Here is a 10693-nt window from a genome sequence, read left to right as displayed (position 1 = left end):
ACACCAAGGCTCACCAACAAAGAGTGAACGCCACGTTCACTACACCAAACAGAACGCTCCCCTAGGAGTTGACCCATGCCTCCAACCCAACTTGAACCGAAGCCAACCGGACCCATCTTTCTTCAAATCCAAAAATCAAAAGGCCCACTCCAAACTTTGAAGACCAAAATAGAAAGTGTATAAATAGGAGTTAATTCAATTTTTAATGGACCTTTAGCTCATTTTAGTTTTCTCACTTTTAATTTTCATTTATTTTGAAATTGGGATTTGGGAATTGGATCTAGTTTTCTTTCTGCATTTTTATTTCTTCTGCAATTTCTATTGTCTGTTCTTGGATTTTGAATTGAGATTGAAAAACTCCATTGATTCCTGATCTGAGAATCATCCTTCACTTTTCTTCTCAATTATTCTAAGAATTGGATCTAAATTTTCTCTTCTGTTTTCAACTTCATTTTCTTCTGCAATTTCTTTTCTGCTTGATCAAGGGAATAATTGAGATCTAGATCTGCTTTTTAATCTCATTGCTCTCCTTCGATCTTTAATTTCTCTTCTAGAATTTCATAATTGATTTAAGTTTTCTTGCTATTTTGTTTCTTGAAGCAATCTTCTATTTCTGTTCTTGCTACTGAGATCCAGATCTGAATTCCTGCATCTCATAGCTCTCTGATTTACTTTAACTTGCATTTTTTTAGTTTAATTCTGAATCCCAGTACCCAAATCCTTTTACTCTTCAACCAATTTACATTTCTCACCAATTTAGATTTAGCAATTTATATTTCTTGCACTTTAAGTTTCTGCAATTTACTTTTCTTGCAATCTAAGTTTCAGCTCTTTTACTTTCTTGCACTTTAAGTTACTGCAATTTACCTCTTCTACACTTTACTTTTCTGCTCAATTTACCTTCTGCACTTTTACTTTCTTACAATTTAGCTTCTGTTAATCAAAATTACTTAAATCATCAAATATTCGCTTAACTAAATTTATCACCTAACTAAAATTGCTCAATCCATCAATCCCTGTGGGATCGACCTCACTCTTGTGAGTTATTACTATTTGATGCGACCCGGTACACTTGCCGAAGAGTTTTGTGTGGAATCGTTTTTTCCTCATCATGGTCTCAGCTAACACAATGCATAAGACACCACGTTCCAGTGTTGCATCAACATGCAACCTAAACCCTTCAGTGACGCATCATAATACACTTCAAATGGTTCGTGCGATTCCGGAAAAATCAAAACAGGCACTGAAGTTAACTTTTGTTTCAAAGTATGAAAACTTTCTTCATACTCCGACGTCGACACAAACGGTACCTCCTTCCTGCCTAACTTGGTCATCGATAATGCAATCCCGAAAAATCCCTCAATGAATGTTCGGTAGTATCCGGCCAAACCCAAGAAACTTCTAACCTCAGTCACCATAGTCGGTCTCTCCCATTCCATCACCGCCTCCACTTTCGAAGGATCCACCGCAACTCCGTCCTTACTCACGACGTGACCTAAGAACTTCACTTCTTCTTTTCAAAACTCGCATTTGGACAACTTAGCATACAACTTCCGTTCCTTCAAAATTTGCAACACAATTCTCAAGGGCTCCTCATGTTCCCTTGCCGTCTTAGAATAAACTAAGATGTCATCATGAAAACCACCATGAATTTGTCCAAAAAGGGAAAAAATACTCTGTTCATGTAATCCATGAACACAGCAGCTGCATTCGTCAACCCAAAGGACATCACCGCAAACTCGTAGTGTCCATAGCGCGTCCTAAATGCAGTTTTTGGAATGTCATCCTCCTTCACCATTATCTGATGATAACCTGACCTCAAATCAATCTTTGAAAACACCCCAGCTCCTTGCAATTGATCCATTAAGTCATCGAGCCTCGGCAACGGGTACTTGTTCTTCACAGTCACTTTGTTTAACTGCCGGTAATCCACACAAAGTCGCATTCCTCCGTTGATAAACCACTATTTTATGATTTATATTGTGTTTAATTGAATGGTTTTATCAAGTCTTTACCCACTTATTCATATGATTAGCATGATATTACAATTCCTTCCCAAAATTGTTCCATGGTTGAAAACTTGCTTCCTAGAGATCTTTTAACTATACATTTTAACTCTCCTTCATCCCATTCGATGCCGTGATCCGTGTGTTAAGTGTTTCAGGCTTCATAGGGCAGGAATGGCTTAGAGAGTGGAGAGGAAGCTTGCAAAAATGGAAGGAACACAAAAAACCAAGGAGATGACCAGTGAACAATGACGCGAGCGCATGGCCCATGCGAGCGCGCGAAAAGAGGAAATCGCAGCAACGCGAATGCGTGCCTGACGCAAACGCGTGAACGACGCGAACGCGTGACAAGGAAAATCGCTGAATGACGCGAACGCGTGGACGACGCGCACGCGTGACCTATGCAATCTGCAAAAATAACAGAATACGCTGGGGTGATTTCGGGCCGCGTTTTGACCCAGTTTTCGGCATAGAAACACAGACTAAAGCTAGGGAACATGCAGAGACTCAAAAAGGCATCCACACATATTCAGATTCATCACATTAGGATTACTTTAGTTTTAGATCTAAATCTAGATTAGTGTTACATTAGTAGTTTATGCTTTTGCTTTGGATTGTGGATGTTGAAGAGCCATTACCTCCGTGAAGATATTACTTTAGTTTGTTTCCTTATTCTTTACTCTTTTCAGTTGATTATTGACTCTATTCAAATAAGTATGTTACACTTTGAGTTTATTAATATATAGAGTTATTTTTATTTTTAATTAATTTTAATTCTCTATTTAATTTTATTTAATTATGTCTTCTTATATTTTTATGATTATTAATTTCATGTCAATGGAGTAGAACCTCTACTTGACATGGGGGTTGATTAAGAGGAGACACTTGAGTTGGAATGCTCAAGTGCCTAGTTAAATTGGACGTTGTTGGCTAATTCTGTATCTGCTAACGCTAGACCTTCCCGAGGGAGAGGACTAGGATTTGCGGGTAAGAGTTAGTTCAATCACTATACTTTCCTTTATTCAATTAGGGTTAACCAAGTGAGAACAACAACCTCTTTACACTACACTTGAGAAGATTCCAACAAGGATAGGACTTCCACTTAATTATTCCCTCAATCAAGGCCTTTTATTTGGAATATCAATAATTATTCTTAGTTTATTTTTATTGCTTTAATTCACAATTATTTTAATTACTCATTATCAAAACTCAAACTTTCTGGAAATTTTCTGATTAATAAATTAGCACTCTTTCCTGCAACTCGTTGGGAGACAACTTGTGACTCATACTCCCAGTATTTTTATTTCTAAAATTTGTGACAACCCTTTTTTTTAAATTAGTGAGGCAGATCTTAGCTGGTTAAGAGCTATACGTGCAACGCTATTCTCTTATTTGGAATCTCTTAATTGGTTAACTTCTGCCATGCACCAATTTTTGGCACTGTTGTCGGGGAGTTGCAATAGTGTGCTAAATTATTAATTAGTGTACATATTTTATTTTTAATTGCATATTTTTTTTTGTTTTGTTACCATGAGCTTCATGTCTTTCTCATTGAATGATGCGTTCATTGCCTGATCCGAGTTTAGTCCCATTTGACCCTGAAATTGAAAGAACTCTTTCATGTATTAGGCGAACTCGATGTCGGTTAGCCTCTGAGGGTGGTGAAGTGATTGTTATCGATTCACCAGTCTCATCTGAGGGTGAATCTGAACCGCCATCTGAGAGCGAGACAAGCTCATTTACTACTGATTTAGTTGATTCATGTGTAGGTGACATGGCAGAACTTAGGAGAATTACTCTCCAGGAGGTAGGAGCCCCAAACTTCACTCTACAACCGTATCAAGTGCGTCATCCAAATCTGGCTGCAGATTTTGAACTGAAGACTGCACTAATCAACTTGATGTCCAAGTTTCATGGCTTACCTGCTCAAGAGCCTATCAAGCACCTTAGGGATTTCCAGACAGCCTGTTCTACTGTTAGGCATCATGGTGCAGATGAAACTTCTATTCTGTTAACCGCTTTCCCGTTTTCTCTTGAGGGAAAGGCGAGGGAGTGGTACTACACTCAACCTGAAGTAACTGTTACTAACTGGGATACGCTTAGAAGAGAATTTTTGAAAAAATACATTCCGGCTGAAGTTACTGATAGATTGAGGAAGGAGATTTCAATGATTATTCAAGGCAAATCTAAGATTCTCTACGAATATTGGGAGCGCTTCAACAATCTCCTGGACGCATGTCCCCATCACATGATTGATAGACTAGTATTGATCAGCTACTTCACTCAAGGCATGAACCCCCAGGATAAGACTACACTGGAAGGTGCTAGTAATGGTTCTTTGAAAAAGTACAAAACCGCAGATGAAGCATGGCAGCTGATTAGCGACTTAGCTGAGTCCACTAGGAATCACAGACAGAGGCACAACCATCCCAAGACTGTTGCCGAAGTTTCTTCTAGCATTGAAACTACTACTCTCACACAGAGTATATGTGAAATGACCGACCTACTTAAACAAATGCAGTTGAATCAACAACAAGCACAACAAGCTCAGCCTTTCCCACCACAACAAAGCCAACAGTTAGTTCCACAAAGAGTATGCAGGATCTGTGCTGATTATAGTCATTATAATGATGAATGTCTGCAGCTCCAACAAGAAGACAACACTGTAGCAGCCACTCACAATTTCTATGACCGCCCGAATCAAGGATACATTCAACAAGGTGGCAACTACAACCAAGGTAGCAACTATAACCATGGATGGCAGGACAACTCCAATCAAGTCTGGAAAGACAATTCTAACCCTGGCTAGAAGGACAACTATAATAGAGGAGGCAGAGAAAATAATGGAAACCAGAGGTGGAATAACAATAAAAACAACAGACAGTAGAATCAGAACCAACCTTACAAAGCACCTCACCTAAGACAATCACAAGAAACCCAGCACAACCAACAACAAGTTCCTCAGATCACTTATTCTAATTCTTCATCAAATGACGAGATGCTCCGTTTTCTTGCGCAAGGACAACAAGACATACAGGCACAGCTGAACTCTAATCTGAATGGCTTGACTACCACTTTACAAGCTCTCGTCTCCCGGATGGATTCATCACTTAATTCCACACATCAACCTTCAAGCTCCAGTGGAATTCCTTCTCAACCAATGCCTAATTCCAAAGGTGGCATCAATGCCATCACTTTGAGGTTCGAAACCACATTACAGGAGAGGAACCATGAGGAGCCAAGCCCACCAGAACACGCGCCAGCAGAGGATGTGGTGGAAGTGGAAGATGCTTAAGAGGAAGAGGACGTACAAGACATAGTTGAAGAAGAAACAGCTCAACCACAGAACGGAACACCAAAGGATGCAGAGGCTATACAGGACGCCATTCCTATCCCATTTCCACATCTTGCAAAGAAATTCAGGAAGCAGATGGAACTTGATCCCAAAATGGTAGAAATATTCAAAAAGGTTGAGGTAACTGTTCCCCTTTTTGATGTTATTCAACAGGTACCTAAATACGCAAAGTTTCTAAAGGATTTGTGCATACATAAAGATAAGATTAATGAATTAGAAACTATTCCTTTAGGTAGTTCTATATCTGCTTTAATGGGAGGTATACCTGAAAAATATAGTGATCCAGGTCCATGTATGGTTAACTATACCATTGGAGGTGTAATTTTTTCTGACTACATGTGTTATTTAGGAGCATGTGTTAGTATAATGCCATTGTCTATATATGATACCTTGAGGCTCCCTCCCTTAAAAAGGTCGACAGCTCATTTTGTGTTAGCAGATAAAAGCATTATTACAGTAGTTGGAATTGCTGAAGATGTATTAGTGAGCATTAAGGGGCTCCCATTGATTTCTACATCTTGGAAATGCCCCCTAATGACTCAGGAAGACCATCATCAATCCTGCTTGGAAGACCATTCCTGAAGACCCCCTAATGACTCAGGAAGACCATCATCAATCCTGCTTGGAAGACCATTCCTGAAGACTTCAAAGTTCAAGTTGGATGCATTCTCAGGAACTTACTCCTTTGAGATAAATGGCAGAACAATGAGTTTCACTTTAAATGAAGCTATGAAGCACCCTCTGGAAGATCATTCTATCTTCCAGTGCGACATTATTGATGAAACTGTAGCTGAAGTTCACCAAGAAGAAATGGAAGAGAAGCACATGGAGAAAGGTCTAAGTGTGGGGACACTTTTTAAAAACAATGAAGACCCTTTACCATTATCACCAGCCCCGGATGATCCAAAGCCTAGCTATGAGCAGAAATTAGAATTAAAACCCCTTCCTCCACACCTCAAGTATGCTTACCTTGAGGACAAGCAGAAGTTCCCAGTTATCATTGTAAGGGAACTCACTTCTCAACAAGAAGAACAACTACTCAGTGTGCTGAGAAAACATAAGAAATTAATTGGATGGAGCTTGGCGGATATAGTAGGCATCAGTCCTCAAGTTTGTGAACACAGAATATTCTTAGAAGAAGGAGCAAAGCCTGTCTGTCAACCTCAAAGAAGATTGAATCCCACCATCTTAGAAGTTGTCAAGAAAGAAGTAACTAGACTACTTGAAGCAGATATTATTTACCCCATCTCAGATAGTGAATGGGTAAGTCCAGTACAAGTGGTGCCCAAGAAGTCTGGAGTCACAACAATAAGAAATGAGCATGGAGAGCTCCTGACAACTAGAGTGCAGAATTCATGGAGCGTTTGCATTGACTATAGGCGTCTCAACCAAGCCACTCGCAAGGATCATTATCCCTTGCCATTCATTGATCAGATGCTTGATCACCTGTCAGGTAATTCTCATTATTGCTTTTTAGATGGCTATACAGGATACTTTCAAATTCATATAGCTTCTGAAGATAAGGAGAAGACCACTTTTACATGTCCCTTTGAAACATATGCTTATAAAAGAATGCCTTTTGGCTTGTGTAATGCACCTGCTACTTTCCAAAGATGCATGATGAGTATTTTTTTCAGATCTTATTGAGAACTATATGGAGGTTTTTATGGGTGATTTTAGCGTATATGGTGATTCATTTAGCCTTTACTTGGGTAGTTTATCTAGAGTGTTAGACAGATGTGTTAGTACCAACCTTGTATTAAATTTTGAAAAATATCACTTTATGGTAAAACAAGGAATTGTACTACGACATGTTGTGTCTAATACGGGCATCTCTGTAGATCCAGCAATGCTGGATGTTATTTCTAGTTCACCTTACCCCTCCTCCGTGAGGGAAGTCCGTTCGTTCCTTGGCCACGCAAGTTTTTACAAGAGATTCATTAAGGACTTCAGTAAGGTAGCATTACCTTTATCCAAATTTCTGCAGAAAGATATTGAGTTCGAGTTCAATGAAAGCTATGTGCAAGCATTTGATAAGCTGAAGATCGCTTTGACTCAAGCCCCAATTGTGAGAGGACCAGACTGGAGCCAGCCATTTGAAAATATGTGTGATGCTTCCAACCATGCAGTAGGAGCGGCGCTAGCCCAGCACGAAGGTAAGGATCCTTTTGTAATCGCTTATGCATCTAAAACTTTAGATGCTGCTCAATCTAATTACACTACTACTGAAAAAGAGCTTCTAGCTATTGTTTTTGCTATGGATAAATTCCGAGCCTATTTACTTGGTACTAAGGTAGTAGTGTACTCAGATCATGCAGCTCTAAAATATTTATTAGCTAAAAAGGAGTACAAACCAAGGCTATTACATTAGATACTGATGTTGCAAGAATTTGATTTAGAAATTAAAGATAGGAGTGGTAACCAGAATTTAGTGGCAGACCACTTGAGTCACCTTGAGCATATTAAGGATAACTCCACTCCTATAAATGATAATTTCCCATTTGATAGCTTACATGCAGTATCTGAAGTAGTTCCTTGGTATGCACCTGTAGCTAATTATCTAGTTAGCCACACTTTTCCTCCAAATTTTACTAAGCATCAAAGAGACAAGCTGAAAAGCGAGTCAAAATATTTTATATGGGATGATCCATATTTATGGAGGTGTGGTGCTGATCAGGTAATTAGATGGTGTGTGCCTCAATCAGAATTCCAGTCCATTTTAGAGGCTTGCCACTCATCTGAGAGTGGAGGACATTTTGGTCCTCAGAAAACAGCTAGAAAAATTCTAGACTGTGGATTCTAGTGGCTTACTCTTTTTAAAAACGCTGCTGAATTTTGTAAATCTTGTTCCCCATGCCAAAGGTTTGGTAATGTATCCAAGAGGGATGAGATGCCTCAACAGATTATGCTTTTCTGTGAAATTTTTTATGTTTGGGGCATTGACTTCATGGGTCCATTTCCAAATTCTAATGATTACTTTTATATACTGTTAGCCGTAGATTATGTTTCTAAATGGGTGGAAGCAATTCCCACCCGTACTGATGATGCTAACATGGTTGTTTCCTTTGTTAGAAACCATATTATTTGTCGCGTTGGATCACCACGAGCAATCGTGAGCGATCAAGGCACCCATTTTTGTAACAGGAGACTAACCGGATTACTCAAGAAGCATGGGATAATTCACAAAGTAGCAACAGCTTATCATCTCCAGAACAATGGGCAAGCAGAAGTCTCTAACAAAGAAATTATGCATATTCTGAAAAAGATAGTAAAACCTCATAGGAAGGACTGGAGTGCCAGGCTACAAGATGCACTCTGGGCATATAAAACAGCGTACAAGACACCCATTGGGATGAGCCCCTTCCACTTAGTATACAGAAAGGCTTGCCACCTCCCAGTAGAGGTGGAACACAAGGCTTTCTGGGCTGTGAGGGAATGCAACATAAATCTTGAAAAAGCTGGTGCTGAAAGAAAACTACAACTAGCAGAACTGGAGAACCTTCGCCTAAAAGCATATGACAACTCCAGACGTTACAAGGAGAAAATGAAGGCTGTCCATGACAAGCATATAAAAAGGAGAGAATTCAGACCAGGGGAGTTAGTTCTTCTTTATAACTCCAGACTGAGGCTTATGCCAGGTAAACTGAGATCAAGATGGGAAGGCCCCTACAGAGTAGAAAAGGCAAAGCCATACAAAGTTTTCCACCTGCGTCATCCTACTAGCTCCAAATTTCTGAAGGTCAATGGACATCGCCTGAAGCTTTATCATGGTGAGAAGATGAAGGATCACAGTGAACTAGAGATTTTCCTCTTAGAAGACCCACCAATAGTGGAAGAATGAGCCTGGAGGGCGTCCAACTTAAGGACGTAAAAGCAAAGTGCTAGGTGGGAGACAACCCACCATGGTATGATCGTTCCGTTTCAGTCTTAGCTTTATTTTTACTTTATTTTATTTTTATGATGTCAATGACTCTTCTCATCATCCCTGCATATAGCTGCATATAGTTTGCATTAGCATTCTGCATATTTAAAAAAAATCCAAAAATATTAAATAAATAAATAAATAAGGGGACAAAATTACCCCAATTCTAAGTTAAGCTAAGTTCAAAGATCAATGCATATGTGATAAAAATTAAAAGAAAGTTGATGCATGAGTATGTAATGCAAAAGTGGAAAAATTTTGGATGTCTAGGCATGATTCTAGAGTTATATAGAGTGTATGTATGTTAGGTGAAAGCTTAGGTTAATTAAAGATTTAATTTATAGCTCACCTAGCCATATATATATACACCCTTACCCTTACCTTAGCCCCATTACAACCTTAAAAAGACCTCATGATGTTTGCATTAGTACATTAAATATTGTTGATTGGTTAGGTGAAAAACAAAATTTAGAAAGCATGATTAGAGAAGAGTAGAGTGATTACCCTATACACTTGAGAGACTAGAGTGCACATACACCATTAGTGAGGGTTCAGTGCTTAATTCTATGTTTTCTGCTTTCATGAGCTGTCTTCTTACAATGTTACCTGTTTTTACTATATAAATTGAATTAATGGAATTTGATTTACGTTTGTCTTGAAGAGCTTATTTATTTTAACCAAGTAGACAAGAATCATATAGTTGCATTCATATATATATATATATATATATATATATATATATATATATATATATATATATATATATATATATATATGTTGCATTGCATTGCATGAGTCTTACATTTCCCTACTCATTTATTTTATCTCCTTAAGTTAAGCATGAGGACATGCTAATGTTTAAGTGTGGAGAGGTTGATAAACCACTATTTTATGATTTATATTGTGTTTAATTGAATGGTTTTATCAAGTCTTTACCCACTTATTCATATGATTAGCATGATTTTACAATTCCTTCCCAAAATTGTTCCATGGTTGAAAACTTGCTTCCTGGAGATCTTTTAACTATACATTTTAACTCTCCTTCATCCCATTCGATGCCGTGATCCATGTGTTAAGTGTTTCAGGCTTCATGGGGTAGGAATGGCTTAGAGAGTGGAGAGGAAACTTGCAAAAATAGAAGGAACACAAGAAACCAAGGAGATGACCAGCCAACAATGACGCGAGCGCATGGCCAACGTGAGCGCGCAAAAAGAAGAAATCGCAGCAACGCGAATGCGTGCCTGACATAAACACGTGGATTGAAGTCTGCACGAATGACGCAAACGCGTGGACGACGCAAACGCATGACAAGGAAAATCACTAAATGACGCGAACGCGTGGACGACGCGCATGCGTGACCTACGCGATCTGCAAAAATAACAGAATACGCTGGGGTGATTTCGGGCCGCG

The sequence above is a fragment of the Arachis hypogaea genome, chromosome 20 (assembly GCF_003086295.3).
Source record: "Arachis hypogaea cultivar Tifrunner chromosome 20, arahy.Tifrunner.gnm2.J5K5, whole genome shotgun sequence".
NCBI classification, from domain to species: Eukaryota; Viridiplantae; Streptophyta; class Magnoliopsida; order Fabales; family Fabaceae; genus Arachis; species Arachis hypogaea.
Note: the sequence above shows the minus strand (reverse complement) of the source record.